The sequence below is a fragment of the Pipra filicauda genome, unplaced genomic scaffold (assembly GCF_003945595.2).
Source record: "Pipra filicauda isolate LSUMZ 115617 unplaced genomic scaffold, ASM394559v2 scaffold39_size4671491_pilon, whole genome shotgun sequence".
Taxonomy (NCBI): domain Eukaryota; kingdom Metazoa; phylum Chordata; class Aves; order Passeriformes; family Pipridae; genus Pipra; species Pipra filicauda.
This window is the reverse complement of record NW_024104531.1, coordinates 3912891-3932341: the sequence shown is the minus strand read 5'-3', so window position 1 is coordinate 3932341 and position 19451 is coordinate 3912891. Positions and strand designations below refer to the sequence as shown.

At 39.1% G+C, this 19451-nt stretch overlaps 1 protein-coding gene and 1 long non-coding RNA gene across 11 annotated transcripts in view; one reads left to right on the top strand and one right to left on the bottom strand.

Moving 5' to 3' along the window:
- CTNND2 (catenin delta 2) overlaps window positions 1-19451 on the bottom strand; it is a 631056-nt gene that overhangs the window by 385453 nt on the left and 226152 nt on the right. The window lies entirely within an intron of this gene.
- Window positions 15032-16944, top strand: LOC113989551. The gene is made up of 2 exons (XR_003541302.2): window positions 15032-15200; window positions 16727-16944. It is a non-coding gene; the product is annotated as an uncharacterized LOC113989551 (long non-coding RNA).

Genomic DNA, 19451 nt, shown 5'->3' with positions numbered 1-19451 from the left:
AGATTATAAAGGTACTAATGAAGAAAGTTTGTTTTCATACACAGAGATTTTATTAAAAAAAAAAAAAAAAGAGAGAAGTAAACCCAAAAAACCATACAAGTAAAATCCCCACAACTTCTTAAAGAGTTACATTTCCCACAAATTGTAGCACTAGTTTTATCAAATAAAAAACCGAAATACTTTTAGGGAATTATGTTTGTTGCAAGTTTGCCAAATGTTGCCCCCTTTCATTTCGGTCATAGTTACAGTACGCCATTTTCATGGGTAAACAGAAAAAACCTCTCCTGCACCTTTTCTTTGGGTTTGTTGGAGGCTGAAGGAGAAATATGTTGAGAATCCACTTCTTAAATCATTCCTGTATCCACACAAATGCATCCATTATCTCTTTCTCCCTCTTTTTTTTTTTTTTTTTCAAAAATGACCTCTCTGTAATGCAGAGGTATGAGAGAGAGTCCCTTGTATAACTACCCAGCAAGGTCTTGACTGACAGAACAGCACTGAGAATTACAAGTCATGACTTATGGCCACCAAGGGCCACTGAAGAACTTGGTATTTGAGAGAAAGGAAGAAGGAGTAGAAGCAGAGTAGGATTCATAAGTCTTCATTCTATCTGCTACCTAAAGCCTCTGACCGAGAAGCCAAGGGTAAATAAAGGCATTAAACTTTTCAAATCTCTGAATTGAGGCAAAACATAACTGAAAGAGAAGAAGGGACTGGCTGGTCATTCTATCTAATTCAGCTCTATCAGTCCTCTTTGTTTCTCTTGCTGTTGACATGGAATAACTTCTATCTTGTACTATGAGTAAGTGGGAAGTCCATGTAGTTTAGGTACATCACAAAATAGCCAGTACATACTTCATCATCATGGCTAGGCTTCGCGAATGAAGATTCAGGAAGGGCTCTATCCACATTTGTTACAAGCACGCTGGTGGCTAATAAGGTCAATACGAGCTAGACACATCCGACTGCAAAAGGCACAGCAGAAAGACTCCTCAGGTGGTATATCCTGCAAGACATGGTTCTTTCTGCGTTGTCTTTTCTCCTCAAGAGTGATCCTGCGTGCGTTCTCAAAAGCATCAGCAGCGTTATAGATGGTGTGTCTCCAGACCTCCTGACTGGAGGCCAGAGTAGACCAGTTATGGTGATCAATATGGCCAAGGCTGAGATGTTGTTTCAGGGAGTCCTTGTATCTTCTCTTCGGGGCTCCTCTCATGCGGCAGCCGGTGGCAAGTTCACCGTAGAGCAAGATCTTAGGGAGGTGGTGGTCCTTCGTCCTGGAGACGTGCCCTGCCCAGCGCAGCTGCGTTCTCAGTAACATGGCCTCGATACTTGTGACTGCTGTTTGTTCTAGAACAGATGTATTGGTCACATAATCTGACCAGTGGATGTTTAGAATTGAACAGAGACAGCACTGATGGAAGCGTTCTAGGAGATGCAGGTGGTGGCGGTAGATGACCCATGATTCGGAACCGTATAATAGAGTAGACAGCACTATGGCTCTGTAAACACTGATCTTGGTACTTTTCTTCAAGTGTTTATTACGCCATACTCTTTTGTGGAGTTTTCCAAAAGCACTATATGCCTTTGCTAACCTGTTGTCTATCTCCCCGTCAATCTTGCCATCCAAGGAGATGAGGCTACCGAGGTATTTAAACTGCTGGACTGATTTGAGCTCTGATTTGCCAATGGTGATGTGGGGATGATGGGGGACTTCCTGAGGTGCAGGTTGATGGAGAACTTCTGTCTTCTTTAAGCTGACTTCCAGCCCAAAGAGCTCAGCAGCCTCAGCAAAGCAGAATGTTAAACGCTGCAGAGCTGCTTCTGTGTGAGTGACAAGGGCGGCATCATCAGCATAAAGCAGCTCCCGGACAAGATGGTTTAAGGTCTTAGTATGGGCCTTCAGTCGCCTCAGGTTGAAAAGGCTTCCATCAGTACGGTATCCAATGTAGATACCATCCTGATCATTGAGGTCTGCTGTGGCCCTTTGGAGTATAATGCTAAAAAAGATTGTGAATAGAGTTGGTGCGAGAACACAGCCTTGTTTCACACCACTGGTAATTAGAAAGAGCTCAGAAAGTGCATCCCCATATCTGACTTGGCCATGCTGATCCTCGTGAAGTGAGATGATCATTTTAAGGAACTTGGGGGGACATCTTAAACCTTCCAAAATCTGCCACAGACGTTTTCTGCTCACAGTATCGAAAGCCTTGGTGAGACCAACAAAGGTTACATAGAGACCTTTATTCTGTTCCCTACACTCCTCTTGCAGTTGTCTGAGAACAAATACCATGTCTGTGGTACTCCTGTTGGCTCTGAAACCAACAGGAAGGAATTCTACCTGAAAGCCAATGTGGGTTCCAGTACATACTTAAATGACCACTATTTGACAAAGCCTGCTTCATCACGAATTTATTATTCAAACAAAACTATACAGAGTACAAAAATACCATTAAAAGTCTGATGTAAAGACCAAAGCATCACTGCTCACTGAATTTCAACAGTGAATTAGTAATCAATAATATTCTCTACACATTTTTGTAGTATGTAGAAATTTCTTCTTCACTGTTGTTTGCAGATAGGACTATTAAAAAACTCACCTAGCAATAATCACCTATTTCATATAGGTTTACTTCACAGAGAGCATTTCTCTCATCTAGAAGAATCAATTGTCTGAAAAGCTGAAGAGACCGTTGATCAGCTTTCCAAGATTTATTATTCAAATCCTGGTCTTGTTTGCATAAAATAATACCCTTAATGCAAAACGGATTGTAACAGAAATATTACTAAATTGTTAAAGAATGAAAAATCAAAGTGGTACAGTATTTGCTATGCCAGCATGGTTCTATCAAAGCATGCAAGCCCTGAGAAATTTTGATAGTATAAAATACCAAAGAAAATCAAACTGAGCATTATGTTTACTTTCAAAATAAAAGCAAAAGCTTCAACAGCTATTCTGCTCCCCTGTATTTTTAAAGTTACTTGATTCTATCATGACAATGCACATTTTGGTGCTTAGCATAGCTTTTGATCCAGCCAGTTCCCTTCCCACCATCCCAGGTGAGGCAGGTCAGATGTTCTTTGCCGTTACCCAGCATGGGCATTTCTTTTACCCACCTAGTAAGAAGATGTAGCTGTGTCCATAATGTTGCTAAGAAAATATAAGAACCAAGGACTGTCTATGTTGTTGCTTGCCTTTTCCTAGACAAAAAAGTGTAGCTTGTTGTGTTCTTTTACTCTAGTAGGGGTGCAAACAACATCTCTCCAGTTCCCTTTTGTCCATGCTATCCCAAGCCAACTAAATACAGAAATGGCCCCAAGCCTATTTTACTGAAATACTTCAAAAGTAAATATTATTTTGCTTTTTTTCCCCTTCAACTATCTTGACTGTATATCTTCTCAGTTTTTTTTCTATGGTTTGTATTCCTTCAGTTAATTGCTCTGGTCGACAACTTTCCAGATGCTTCTGCATTTCCTCAACTAACACCCTTTTGTCACGATTACTCTGTCTACAGAAAATTTTTTTTGTTCATGAGTTTAGTCTCCAAAACATACTTTTCTACTCTTCACTCTGTCATTTATTTATCTTTCTTACTTATTCCTTTCTGTTCCCTTCTGCCTTCTCTCTTTCTTTCATTCTGTAGCATATTTCATGACTCATCCTCCACTAATCTCTTTCAGTCCTACTATACTAACTGCTACTCTAGCAAATGCCCTAAAGCAATTGGTTTAAGGAGTCTCTCTCTATCATTCTGGTCCCTTATTGAGGAAACTCTGCTTTTCTTAAGATGTAGAAATTAATGTTTTCTGGTTTCACTCCCACATTATTTGTCCTGCCCTGCAGAGATGATTGGAAAAGGGCAGTTGTGTCTATGTTACTCCTCAAGAAGAAAGAAGGGATGTGCTGGATCACTTAGGAAAGAAATAATCTTGGCTTTCTAATGCATAAAAATGGCTAGAACACATGAACAGTAATTTCATTACTAGCTTGATTTCATTGCTACTGTTTCTTCCTTAATCATCTTCTATCAGGTGCCATTAGAATTTAGGAATGCAAGGAAGGAGACAAAAGGTGGGAAGGTGGGATATTTGAAGAGACAAACAATTGTTGCTTCAAAAATTATCCTCTACATTAAATTTAAAAAGGAACTGTGTTAGGTATTCCCTCATATGATGACAAAAGTGCAGGTTCACGGGGTTGCCTTCGGAATGAAAGAAGAAGAATTAAACTAAGAGTTGTGAGTCTGCTATCCCTCTGTATCAAGAATCTATGGCAGAAAAGAAATTAATAAGCTTCTTTCTCTTTGTTTAGGAAGCAGTGAGAGTGACTAATATTTGAATAAATCCATATGTTTAGATTTCAAGAAGCTGTCACAGCGTAAGAAGACAGAAACCAGAAATAGTATTTGCTTACATTTTATAAAAATAATCACTGAACCCAACTTCATCATTTGTCTTATTTGTCATATTTGTTGTGTTTACGTTAATTTTCACCCGTTCATGCCATGTTGTGTTATCTTCATAACCTTCTATTATTTATCTGAATCAAGCTAATCGGAACATCAAAATTAAAAACAAATTCCTACTCACTGATTATGCAAATCTGTTGTCAAGACAATTGCAGAATGAAGAACAGCAGAAACTACATTGTAACATCAAAATTAATTTACACAATAACACGTCAAGTGCAGCCTCATGGACTGTGCTACAAAGGGCAATAATGCCAAAGCAAGTGCCCACACAAAGGCACTGCAAACTGCAATGACCAGCCTGGCAGCCCTTAGCACTTGGCACTATGAGGGGTGTGGGAGCGGGAAGTCAACAGAGAGATCAGAGATACTGATGAGAGTAATCCAGAGAAATCGCTCAAGAGAGCAGCCTGTAAAGGGAGGAACTTCATGACAACCTTATCAAATTGTTTTAACAAAGAGTATTTATCTGCTTGGGCCTGAAAAAATTTAGGTATTTCTCCACTACCGTGGTGAGGTTTTTTTGAAAAAATATTCATTATTCTATAGATGGCAATTGGATGTACTTGCTTTTTCAGCATGAGTTTTGTGTTTTATCTATCCTCTGCAGCCATCAAAGCTTCAAGCAATATAAAACTTGAGTCAGGTCATAACATTTCACAGTGGTCCAGACACTGAACAAGCACAGTGGAAATCTGTAAAGCCCTCAGACAAATTAGGAACTCCTGAGCTCAGGGCATACCAAATCAGAGGGTATTTCATTATTTTTTATGCTTTATATGTGCTTGGTCATCTGCATTGACCTATTTGAATTTTTTGGAAGGCTAAAATAGGTCAAAAGAAATTTGGCTGATATTTGGAGCTTTTCTCACTTTACCCTGTCCTTTATAATCTTAGAGTAATACTTCAATCCTTTCACACAGATATGTGTATTGATGCTGAGCAAAAGACACAGCAAAATCAGTAGAGACAGTAAAAAACACCCAATTTAAAAAAAAGTAAAATCTAAATTTAAGCTGAAGAGTTTTGCGAAGTTACTGGATTCCCAAAAATCTTTAGGTTATAATATAAAAAGAGGAAAAGCATCTAGCTTTTGATTGCAAATATGCTACACAAAAACAAATTGGAGCAATGGTGATCGTTTAAATCTTCAAATACAGACAAATAACAGCACTGAGGTAGGGTTGGGAATCCCTGGTGTGATAAATAAAACAAGCCTGATTAAAGTTACACAAACACATAAATCATCTCCCGGACCGGACTGAAGTCTTTCCAAGGAGTATCTTAAAACCCACAGAACCTCAAAAAGTACACAGGTTGTAGAAATGTACAATATTGGTTCTATCTTGTTGTAACCTGTTAAATAAGAAAAAAGTACCGCAATCAGTGTCACAAGTAGTATGTGTATATTGCTTTGGCATCATGCCTAATTCCATATACTGCACATCTATAAACTCCAAGAGAATGCCACTACTTAGAGTGGTATTGATAACAAACTATTCTTAATCTATCGTACCAAACACATGTGAGTAGCTAAAACTGGAGCATGTACTTCCTGAGGAAAACAGGAAAATCTAGGAAAGTTTAACTTGGCAGAAAACTAGGGATAGATAGCATCAGACACAAACCAGACCTGACAGCCCATCTTGTAACTAGAAGGAAAACAGAATGTCGATACTTTCAAACAGTACAAAAACACCACTAGCAGTGCCCCTATCCATCTGACAATAAATGTTGTTCAGAAGCTTCAAAACTGGGCTTTATGATGTACCACTCACTACCTTCCACTTTTTCCATTGTTGGACTGTGTTTTCACTTGCTCTGTTCTTATCCTTTTTCACTGGATTGTTTATTTCTTCCATTTCACTGAGTAACACAGAGATCATGGAAAAAGCTCCCAAAAAAGGTAATCAGATAAGCAGAGAGGTGGCAAATCAGAAACTCAGTTGTGGGTATGTATGTTGTTGCAGAATCTTAACAGAGCAATGACTGTACAAGTTGCCAGGTAACATCAACCTGAAGGAAGCAATTCATACACTGGAGGGCAGGCATACCATTCAGAGGAACTTTGACAAGTTGGAAGAATAGGCCAACAACAGTGTCATGAAGTTCATGAAAGGAAAACAAAGAGTCTAGCACAGAGGATGGAATCCCATGTAACAGAACAGCATCTCCACAGGATCTCGGGTTTGGTGGACACCAAGTTATTACTCATCAGTGACAATGGCCAACTGCTTATTTCACTGCACTAACAAGAAAGCTACTAGCAGAACAAGGAAGCGATTGAAGTAATTATTCACTTTTATTTGGTAGTCCTGAAGCTGCACCTCAAACACAGTTTTGGACCACCAGGGCAAGACACAACAAGATTTTGGAGCAAGACCACCAGAGGGCCACAAAGACAATTAGAAGATTCAAGCACACATTGTACAAGAAGAAGCTGAAGGAATTTGATTTGTTTAGCATGGAGAAGAGACGGTCTAGGGAGAATCTATTTCATAGAATCATTAAGGTTGGAAAAGGCCTCCAAGATTTAAAGTCCAACCTTTTACTGAACACCACAATGTCAATTAGATCATAGCACTAAGTGACATGTCCAGTTGTTTCTTGAACACTTCCAGAAAAGGTGACTCTATTTTAATGCTTAACCACACAGTTCAGTGAGAAAATTCTTCCTGATGCCCAATCTGAACCTCCCGTGGTGCAGTTTGAGACTATGTGCTCTTGTCCTCTCACTAGTTGCTGAAGAGGCCGACCCCCACCTGGCTACAACTTCCTTTCAGGTAGTTGTAGAAAGCAGTGAGTTCTCCCTGAGCCTCTTTTTCTCCAGGCTAAAGAACCCCAGCTCCCTCAGCCACTGCTCATATTACTTACTCTCTAGATCCTTCACCAGCTCCATTGCCCTCCTCCAGACTCACTCCAGCACCTCCATGCTTTTTGTGTTGTGATGGCCCCAGAACTGAACACAGAATTCAAGGTGAGGCCTCGCCATTGCTGAGTACAGGAGGACAATCTCCAGGTCCTGTTGGCCACACTGTTCCTGATACAGGCCAGGATGCCATTGGCCTTCTTGGCCACCTGGGCACACTGCTGGCCCATGCCCAATTGCTGTCAATCAACACCTCCAGGTCCTTTTCCAATGGGCAGCTTTCCAGCCACTCTGCCCCAAGCCTGTAGTGACACATATCCTGTGGTTGTTGCAGACTTTTACTTCTTAATTGGGGACTATAGTGAACACGTTACCAGGCTCTTGTCAGTGGTATGGGGCAAACAGACAAATGCAACAGTGACAAGTGGCAATGAAGTAAATTCTAATTGGATATAAGAAAAAAACCCACACCCACAACCAAAAACAAACCCACAAACAGTTAATATAGTAATAAAAAAACCCACCAAACCCAAAACCAAACCACACAGCAAGAATGGCAAAACACTGGAACAGATTGCCCAGGCAGAATCTCCATTCTTGGAGATTTTAAAAGTCAACTGCTTGGAGTAGAACTTCAGAGGTCTCTTTTAACCTAGTTTTTCCATGATCCTGGAACTGATGAGTTCTGGATATTTTTTCAATTCCTTATACGAATGCTATTGATTAGAAATCTGTGGCTACCAAACTCTCTGATGATGATGCCTACATAAAGGCATATTTGACTTGATGTAAATGCTACTACTTTATCAGCCTGAACCTGTATTTCTCTAGCTTATTCCTTCACCTGATCTGACTGTTTTAGCAATCCCCTGCTTCTCTACAAGAGGTTAGTATGGCATCTATTATGCATACGGAATATTTATGGGGTAAAGAATGGCTGGCTGCAGTGTTAAAAATAAACATTCTTTTTCGTGTAAGATTACTTCAAGGAAGTCCCTCTCATGCCTTTAACAACTTTTGTAGAAATCAGACCTTATTTTATTTTCTATATTTAGGACCCTGATACAAATTACATTCCATTGCATGTTTTAGCTCTCCAGGTACACTGCCCTGTTCCCCTGTGAGTTACAGGCGAGCTTTGCTCTCTGAAGGCTCAGTGCCCAACTGCCTGGACTTCTGTTCCTGGGGAAATTGCATTATTTCTTCTCCATCATAATCACTGAAGTTATTAAAATTATCTCCATTTTTCTCTTACAAATTGCTTGGTCCTTTTTTTTATCTTTTTTTTTCTCTGTTTTGCATTCAGCTTTAATTTTTTAGCTAACTCCCTTCTCCTCCTTCTCACTAGTTTTTGCACCCCTTGCCAACTCTCCACCATGATTGCTGTGTTATTCCAATTCCTCCCATGCAAACTACTTCAGTCCACAAAGCAATAAACTGTAAGTAAAACCTCGGAGCATTAGGACAGGATTTAGAACTACTATGAGCTTTCTAATGTCGTACTTTTGCTTCTCTACACTCTGCGGAAGCAATTTAAAGAGGATGTAAGATAAACTGACTTTCTAACTTACTAGCTTTGACTTTCTTTAGGGCTTATTATTATTATTTATAAAGCTCAATGTGGGAACAAAACAAGACCTCAGAGATGGTGGATCTTCTCCAAGGAGAGCAAAAGAAATAGAACTGAAGTAACAGACAGTAACACTCTTCAGTGTTACACTGGCTCAAACTCATGATTCTCGTTTACTTCTCAGTTGTCCGAGTACAAAGATTTACTATGTCTAAGTGGAAAAGGGTAATTCCATTCACAGTAGCAGTTTTTGGAGTCTGACTTAGCATGTTCAGCATATCTAATATATCAGACACAACCATGGACTGATGCTTTTTACCTTGATTTTCTAATACATATCCGTAGAGTAATTTTGCTCTGAAAAGAGCAACGCAGTCCTGATGCAGATGGAAGATGCTTAATTATACTACATTTGTATGGTTTAAAGACATGTAAAAAGCTAAGAAATTTAAACAATAGGGTCTCAAAATGAGAAATTTCTAAAAATGTTCTACACATTGTAGCGCTAAGAAAGCCTTTTTTGGTTCTGACAACATCCTCAGCTTCTGGTCTCCCTTTCTTATTTGACTGGATCTGTGCTCTGTCAGGTAATATGCCAAGCTGCCAGCAATAGCTACAGAGGTGTCAGTACACACACCACCATATGTGGATACCAGTAACACACACCACTTCTTGTGCAGTCTATCTACATGTTTAGAGATCCGAAGTCTTCTCCAGTATTTGATTCACAGAGTTCTCCAGTTCCCTATTTATACACCTCTGAACTACTTGTCCCTTCCAGAGTTGTGAAGATACATGTCATCCTAGGCATTGCATACAGATGGTGAGCCAGTATGATAAATCATTAGCTTTACACTTGTCCAGAATAGTCTAAAAGAAGAGAGATATCTAGTCCCTTCCTCTTCTCCTGCTTGCATTGGAGAAGTTATTCTGGTGAACTATTTTCTCTTTTGCTTTTCCTTGCCTTATAAGAGAGACTGATTTCTCAACCTATACATAGACTGTCGGTGCAGCATATCCAAGAACAGACTCCATAACTTGAAATTTTGCTTAAATTTCTGAATTAATTAGGATACTAGATCTGAATATTGCCATGAGTAGCTATTAAAAACCTAGTCATTAGCAAGTTAGTAAGGAATCCAGAAGTTATCAAACAAAGCAAGATGGGCTTTTTTTTTTTTAAGGACAACCTAGCACATGCAAATTAATACCTATAGGATTTTGCTTTTTTTTTCTTACAACTAACAAACATAGAAGGGTGATTTTCTGCACACTTGAGAGACACAGTTTGCTACACTAAATGAATGTGGATGGACTTTCAAATAAATTGAGGACTACAACAAAACTGTAAGAAAATTCAGCTTCAATATAGGGATATTCCTAAACAAAAATTCTAGTATTCTAGCAGACAGTACATTGATTAGTCAAATAATCCACTTATTTCCACTACTGTTAAGTACTAAAGGAGAAAATCCAGACTTACAAACAGCATAGGCTAAAAAAATTTGAACTCAAGTACTGCAAACCATTGAGATTTTCTCTCACAGATGATTCTGTGGCAGTAGCAGTTAACTTTAATAGCTTCTGAATATTTCCTCTTTTATTACATCTTTTATTACAAAGAAGAGAACTAGTAAAATAATTAGGCAATTCATTCCTTTTCTGGCTACCCTACAAAAATATTTCAGGAAATTCCCAGTAGATTCATATTGTTCCTTTTGAAAGAGAAAAGCAATTAGTAATGAAAATGTTAGTTTTAAGAAGTATCATTATGATCTTATTCTCCTAATTTCTGGTATGAATAGCTCATCTTTTGAACACAGTAAAAAGCTTTTCATAATGAAATTACAGTCTAAAAATTACCTGTTTGAAAACAAATAGGTAAGGAACATGTAGTTCAGGATAACATTTGTAGTATGGGCAAAGACAGTTGGGAAAGAGCTTAGAACCAAGTTAAATAAACAATCATAAAAATGAATTAAAATGCCTTTTATGGGTTGACATATGAGTTGATGCAGTATGGGGCTGCCAGAGATATATTTTGAAAGATAGGTACAAAATGTGATAGTTCTGGGAGTCTTCAATTAACCCAATAGCCTATACACCCCAAAAAAAAAAAAACAAAACTGACAGAAAGACATAGCATGTGAGCTGAATTTTGGATACTAGATAGACAGTTGTTTAGGATGCTCACAAGAAAAGATGAAGTTCTTGACTTGGTCAAGACAGTTTAACATCTTGCAGCTGAGAAGCCACTCAGAGAGAGATCATTCTGTCCTTAAATCCAACATCCCCACAGAAGGTAGAACATCTACCAGTTATGAGACACTTAGAAAGACAAAATATATACGGGAAAAAATCAAAAAGTTTCTTTAAAGCTAAGAGTAAAGTCCTCATAGACAGTAGGGAAACCAATTGTTGGAAGTAGATGATGAAAGCACAGAGTCAAGGCAGTGTGCTAAGAAAAGGTTAAGAGTTAACAAAGAACAGTAATAAAAAATACTTTTTCTGAAAATTGAAATTGTCTTCAAATGAAGAAAATAAAGGAACAGAAATTCTGACAGGTTAAACATAATAAGACAAGACAGCATAATATGATTCTAATGGACAAATAGCCAAAAGTATCAAAGCAAACAAGAAATATTTCTCCAAATGCATCAGGAGCAAGAATCTGTCTGAAGAGTTTGTAAAGCCACTGAGTGATCAGGACAGAAAGGGATTCATTGAAAAGAAACCAGATTAATCCTTCATGAAAATTTTTACTATTTCATGGGAAATTCCCATGCCAAGAACTCACTGAGGGAGTCTCAGCAGAGGATCTGCCTGAAATTGGAGTGAATAGGTCATGAAACAAACTGACAAAACAAACAGTAGCAAATTGAAGGTCAGATGGTATTTGTTCAATAGTTCTGACAAACTAAGAAATGCACAGCTTAAAACTGATGTAGTACCTGAAAACTATAAGACATTGAATAAAATGCCAGTTCTAGGGAGATCTAGAAGACTACAAAGCAGCAAGCCAGACAGTCTTATCGGGCAAATTACTGGAGCCTAAAAGACAGAACAGAATTAGTGGACTCTGACATAATATGAACTAGTTATCCAGAAGGTTTCTGTATAGATAAGTACTTTCCTAAATAGGAGGTCAAATTTAGAAATAAATGGTAAATTCTTCCACTTCAAGGTGTCCACCAGTGAGGTTCTAATTCTGTATTCCACTCGGTTTAATATGTACAAAAATTACTTGAAACACGAAGCGAACAGGGTAATCAATTTTGGCAACAATAAAAAATTATGCAATTTTGCAGTGCAAATTTGGCAATATGACAATAAGACCGAAGTGCAATAAGAGAGAACTTTAGAAGGATGCCTGAAAAAGCAGGACACAAAGTGGGAGATTAAATTCCCTGTACATAAGCAGGTGATCCTCACAGAGCAAAACCAATACCAACTTCATATACCCTTAAACAGCCTGGAAACTCTTTCATGAGTTGCATATTTTTTCCCAGAAACTTAAGGCTGACAGGTCTGTAGCTTCCTTGTTCTGCCTTTCTGCCCTTCTGTAGATGGCTGAAATATTTGGGGTTTTGCAGATATATAGGATTTCCCCTTACTTCCTTCAAAGATGTAAAGGAGGAGTTTTGTTATGATGTCAGACAACTCAGCATCCTCAGTTGCACCCTAGCAGGTCACATGGGAGCTGTACCTGTCCAGTTGGTACAGATGGTCCCTCACTTGACCCTTCTGTACCATCAATAGTTTGCCATTTGCTTTGCTGTTGCTTCTTGTCACAGAGTTTTGGGGTCTGACATTACTTGTGAAGATGGGCTGAGCACCTCAGCCTTTCCTGTGCCATTCTTGATGAACTTGCTGGCATCAAGATCTACATCTTTCTTGTACTTCCACTTACTGCTAATACGCTTGCAGAAACTTTTATGTTTTTCTTGTTATCTCTTGCTACTTTAAGTTCCAGCTGAGCTTTTGCCTTTCTAATTGCATCTCTGCACACTGAAGCAGTACTTCTATATTCCTCTTTGTGACTTTGTCCCCTTTTGCACTGCTCTAGTGCTCCTTTTCTCATTTGAGCTCTCTTAGTAGCTTGGTGCTTTTCCAACTGATTTCTTTTTATGTCTGCTCCTTTTCCTGCTTAGGGGGATAGACTGCCCTTGTGCTTCAAGAAGCAGCTGTACTGGGAAATCTACCAAAATTCCTCAGTTTCTTTGCCCTGTAAGACAGGTTCCCACTGGATCCTTCGTAGCAGTTCCCTGAATGAGTTGAAATCTCCTGTTCTGAACTCCAGGTCTTTATATGATCACTTGTCCCCCTCAAGCCCTTGGCCTCAATGCTCCTACAGTCTCTGCAGATGCTGTTGATATTCATGTCTTCAAACAGTGTTTATTAATAAGCATTCAGTCCAGAAGAACACTGTTGCTAGTTGGCCCATCCAAGACCACATGAGGAAGCTGTCCCCAGCGCACCCTGGAAATGTCCCAAATTGCTTATTCACCACTATGTTGCTTTCCTAGTAAGTATCAGTATCAGTAAGTATCTCTCCCTTTTGAGAACCAGAGCCTGAGGTCTCTTGGAGGTGTAGGCTTCATCCACCTCTTCCTCCTGATCCTGGTCTGAGAGCAGGCACCATGAGATCTCTCTCAGTGGCTCTGATTTTGACCCAGAAGCACTCTACGGACTTGAAAACAGGTAAAAGAAGATGGTTCTTTATGTGACAGGCATGTTTTTGATGGTTACTAAATTCCTCATAACTTCGCTGGGTCATGGAAATCTGGAAACAAGTGGCTTTTGAGTATTAGAAGACTACCATATATTCTGGCCGTGATCTTACTCTTTAGTCATTATATACTTATGTGCAGTGCAGACAATTTGTCTGACGAACAATGGTCATTTTTACTAGCTAAACATACATTTATTACCACAAAAAAGATACTAGAAAACATAGTGCATCAGGTTTTTCTACGTAAAAACAGATTTCCATCCATAAAATATCCACATTGGGAAACCAGGTAATTCTTTCAATAAAACACAAAATAGTTTTGCTATTGGGTTCTCAAACAAACAAAAAGACTTTAGATTTGTACTACTCATTGTAAAAAAAACAATTAATGGAACAGAAGAATTATATATACTGGACTGGATTTGTGGTTATGGCTCTGTGAGATCAAACACACAAGCAATGCTTACTGCACTCCAGAATTACTGTGCCTCACTGAGACAATTGTGCTGCTTCCACTGTTACAGAATAGATTTCAGTTCCAAGACTAGTCAGGTGCCACCAAAATGCTGCTCAGGAAACTGTCAATAGACTAAGATGGACCAATGTATCTCTACAGGGATGTTCCTTACAGGAGCAATATCAAAATTATTGCTATGATCTAATTACAAAATAAGAGAGCTATAGGAATCGTTACTTTGATTCAATCAGGGGAAAGAAAAAAAGAGAGAAGAGAGAGTAAAAATAATGAATGAGTCAATTTGTTGCATTACTTCAACCAGGATATTTCATTGACAGTACTAAGAAAGTCATCTGAAATTCAAGTTTTTACTACAGCAAAATACAGCAATCAAAATTGTACCTATTTCTGTGGGATGAACACAGGAACCTTCTAGCAGTGTTGATAACCCAAATGGTTTTGTCCAAGACCTGTCTCATACAATTCACATCACTAAAGCCCACTAATCCCAAATGCAGAACAAGCAGGTAGGAGTTGCAGCTCCCTTTTCAGAAAAAAAAGATGGTTCATGATGTCACAGTATAGAAAAGAAAAGGCAAAGTAAATAAAAACAAGCCACGCATGCTGAATTTTAAACCTAGTGTTTTAAGTGAATTTAATGGCAGAGAGGGGATTAAAATTCATTTCCAGACATGGTTTCTGAGCTGTGGTTTAGAGCCATAGATATACGACCCCCTGCCCCCCATCTTAAACCTGACATCTCTTCCTGCAGTGGGAACTTGGACTGGGTAAAATGAGGGCTCTCTCCTCCCCACACCTGGCAGCAGCTGAATGCTACACACATTTGCTCTTCTGTGACTCCAGGCACCGTTTCCATGGCAGCACAAGGAAAACCATTCCAAACTGGTCAGGGAAGAATGCAATGAGAATCAGCCCTCCAGCAAAGCTCCCTCTCACCTCCCTGGACAAGACACTGACCATACAGCCTGGGAGCAACTGAGGGTACAGGTAGCACCATGCAGTGTGGAAACCTCCCTTTGTGTCTGACAGGAGTAGCTGTGGTTCAAGCCCATGTGATACAGTGGATCAAGTGCCCAGATGTGCTGGTAAGTGCAAGAAGATCTGTGATGGCCGGCAAATGCTTGGCTCTCCTCCCCTCCAAGAGTACATTGCCTGTGACTGTATAGCAGATTCTGGCTCTTCCCTGGTAAGGGGAAGTAGAGGTGTGTACTTGCCATGAACTGAAGCAGCACAAGGGGACCTTGTTACTACTTCAAAAATTAGAAAGACCAAACCCGTTGTACCAAAGTTTTAACTGTATTTTTCAGCATATCAGAACTCTGTATGTGTTGGGATTATTTTGTCAAAGCCATATGATTTGCATAGCCAAATATCTCAAAGACAGAAATGACACGAGATGTGACACTTCTGAATGATCTTCACTAGCCTGACATAATCTGGAATTGCAATCTATGACTGCACAATGTAACCAAGATGCAAAATTACTCTGTCTGCTTCCAATCCCCAACCTGCTCACAAACCAGGATGCAAGGCATCAGCACTAGATATAGGCCCTAAACACACATGGCAGGCATCTTTACAGGATCACAGAAGGGTGGAGGTTGGCAGGGGCCTCTGGAGGTCACCTTGTCCAACTTATACAGGGACACCCTGAGCCAGTTGTCCAGGGCCATAATATCCAGGCAGCTTTTGAATATCTGTGCCACTGTTTGGTCACTCTCACATTAACAGTGCATTTCCTCATGTTCATAAAGCACTTCCTGTGTTTCAGTTTGTGTCCATTGCCTCTGGTCCTGTCCCTGGGCACCACTGAAAAGAATCTGACTCCCTCTTTACACCCTCCATTCAGGTGTTTGCACATATTCATGAGTTCCACCCAGAGCCCTCTTTTCTCCAGGCTGAACAGTCTCAGCCTTTCCTCATAGGACAGATGCTCCTGTCCCTTCATCATCTTAGTGGTCCTTTGCTGGATACCCTCCAATAAGTCCATATCTGTCTTGATTTAAGAAGTCCAGAACTGGACCCAGTGCTCTAGATGTGAGTAGAGGTGCTGAGGAGAGGTGAATGATCACCTACTTCGACCTGCTGGCAACACTCCTCCTAAGGCAGCCAATGACACTGCTTTCCTTCTTTGCCATGAGGGCACATTTCTGGCTCATGTTCAACCTGGTGTCCACTAGGACTTCATAGGGCCTTTTTGGCAAAGCTGCTTGCCAGCTGGGTGGCTCCCAGCATGTACTGGTGCATGGAGTTAAGGGGCATACTCCTGTCTGAAACTATCATTATCAAGGTTACTGAGGCAAACACGTCACCCCAGAAGCAGAATAATTTGACCAGACAGTTCTCATGCACACAGTACTAGGTAACTTTCTGTGCCATTAAAATTACTCTCCCCCCAGAACGCCTCTGCAGTAAAAGAGAGATTTTCCAGTTTTCTCATTCTGTCTATTGTGAGAGGTGTACCTTCTTCCTTGTGAGCCTGAGGGCTAGGAATGGATAGGATGTTCAATTATTTCAAAGTTATATGGGAGAATATTATTTTATTTTTTTAATTGATCATAGATGGTCCATCTTGTCTTATCTTGCAAAGTTCACCCCTTTCTGTTCGCAGATTTTCAACAATAGCCTATCCCATGCAAAACACTAACGTTCTCTACTCTACCTGAGAAGTTACACTGGATGTAGTCCTGCAAAGCTTCTTTGCTGAATAAGCCTGGCTCCTTTGATTCAGATCCTTTCGAGGAGAGTCTAAGCAGACTGGAATACACAAGTACCAGAAACATTTGTAATGCTAAACTGTAAGAATAGAAGAAAAGCTACTTAATTTTCTGGGCCTGTTCTGTTGTCTATTCTTTGCGTATTTTACATTATCCAATCATGTGACAATCAAAATATGACATCAAACTGATTATTTAGTAAGTGCTGGAAATTTATTGAGCAATTTCCTCTTTGGCTTAAAAAGAAAGAGTACATATGTAGTGTACAAAAGTCAGGATTTTAAGCCAAATTTCACCTCTACTGAAGCTTTCTTATTATTGTTACTTTCCCATCCCTAAAGCTTGATTTCGATTTGGTAAAGACTGATTTTTCTTATTACAGGCTGGCAAAGTGTATATCCTTTCCAAAGGCAAAGTCAGTGGAATCAGAATGAAAGAAATAATTTAATGGGATGTACTCACTGTAGTCACTCTATTTCATTTCCTCAAACAAGAGACTTCTTTGACCAAGACAGACATTTCTCTGGCTCATGTCCATTGCAGAGCAAAGTCAGAAAGAGAGAGACAGAGGGAAAGAAATACAGCATTGCTTCCCTTGAATAAATTCATGAAAAGTGGGCAGAGACCTTGCAACAATGTTTGGGATTGCTCTGACAGCATCATCAGAATATAAAGTGTCTCCAACCACTTTTCACATCTTTTTTTTGGAAGAGCAAACCCTCCAACAGCGTAATGAAAATTTAACCCTTATAAATCAGTTCCCTTCCCTTTAAGCAGCTTTGTGAACACACTGCAAACAGTTCCCACCTTTTGTTCTTCCACCTTGTGTTTGACACAAGAGAGGCTCAGGAAGCCCTTTTAGTTTCAGTACTTGCATAAGGTACAGTCTCTACAGCCAACCCTAATTGTTTTATGAAGTTTGACAACTTGATTATTGTCAAGGCTGGACAGAGGGGACCATAACCTCCTGGAGATATGCTGAAGTTGATACTTTTATTTTTTTTTGTAGAATTTTACTTTCCTAAATTTACAGACCATATCTCTCAATCCACTGACAGAGGTTTTGTACCTGTTAGCAAATTTTATGAACACCACTGCTTTGGGTACGTTTGGTACCATGCTTACCTATCACTTTTCCAGGAAGACAGGATGACAGGCATCCCCATAGACACTAAGTACACATGGATCTGGGTACAGGACTTCATGTAAATAACTTGTAACCACATTTTCCCTACAAAAATATTCTATACTTAGAATCTCACTAAAATGGAGACTACAAAATTACTTACAGTGAAACAAGCTTAAGCTTGAGAAGCAGTCATGTGAAAAATAACTCTAAAATTAATGGTTAGCTCAAGAACTATGTGACCTAAATTATAATTTAAAATATTTCTAAATGAGAAAGCTTTGGATAATTCAGACACCATGGCATTGTAACAACTGAAAATGCAAACTTTCTAATGATGACTGTATGCAAATGATCTAATTACAAACATCAACACAAAATGACTTGTTGAAAAACAGGGGGAAACATTTTGAGCAGCTTAGGAAGAAGAAAAAATTATGCTTTGAAAATATTACTATGTATATGGAATAATGAGGCCTCATAATAAATGCTGGATCTTATTTACTAAATTTTTATTGTTTGATTCAGATTTTAATTTCATGCTGCATTAAATGAATAGCAGATAAACCCCCTTTTCTTTAAATGATCACATCAGCTTCAAAATTATAGTTTGATACATTTTTGAATTAATCTTACAAAGCACTGAATTTAAATTTGCAAGCTGTGATGATCCAGAATTTTAAGGAGTTCTAGCAGTGGGAATGCAAAGAGACTGGAGCAGATAATAGACAGAGAATGCTCTACTCATGACAACAGGCTGTCCTGATTACATGATAGCTGGATACACCACCATTTTCACTTATACATAAATGGATTCAAAGAACAATGACTCACAATTTAACAATCTGACTAAATATTTTTAATAATTATTGATACATTTTAATATTCCATATATCAAGTTTAGTCAATGTTCTATTTCAGCAATTTCAGGATTAAATAAACTTCTGGCACAATAGAAAACAAAAACCAAAAAGTAAGAATTATTCAGTTAGATAAAGCTAGAGGGTCTTTTTTTTCTAAGGGTGAGATTTCAGAAGTGTGTAATTTATCTTCTTTCTGTCTGTGAAGGTCTGAAGTATCCAGACTCACCGCAAAAATACCCTGCTGTACGTCAAAGCCATAAAGCCATTCATCCCACTGCAGCCAAACCTAACACTTCAATACTTTTGGAAAGAAAGATTAAAAAGAGAAAAGAAAAAGAAAAGAAAAAAACCCCGCAGCTAAGACTGCAAAAAGACTGCAACAGGTGAACTGTTTTGCAAGATTAGCAGCTGCCATAAAATCCTTCTCTGTAAGAGAGAAACCCACAACGTGATAGTAGATAAACTCCATTACAGTGAATTTAAGTACCTGTAACCATGTAGACAGAATAAGCCAACCATCTGCCCATGTGTTTTTCTATACTTTGTTGATGTTACTATCATCTGGACACATTATCGACATTCCCCCTGAAACCACATATTGCAATTTCCATCAACTGGTATTACACCTGC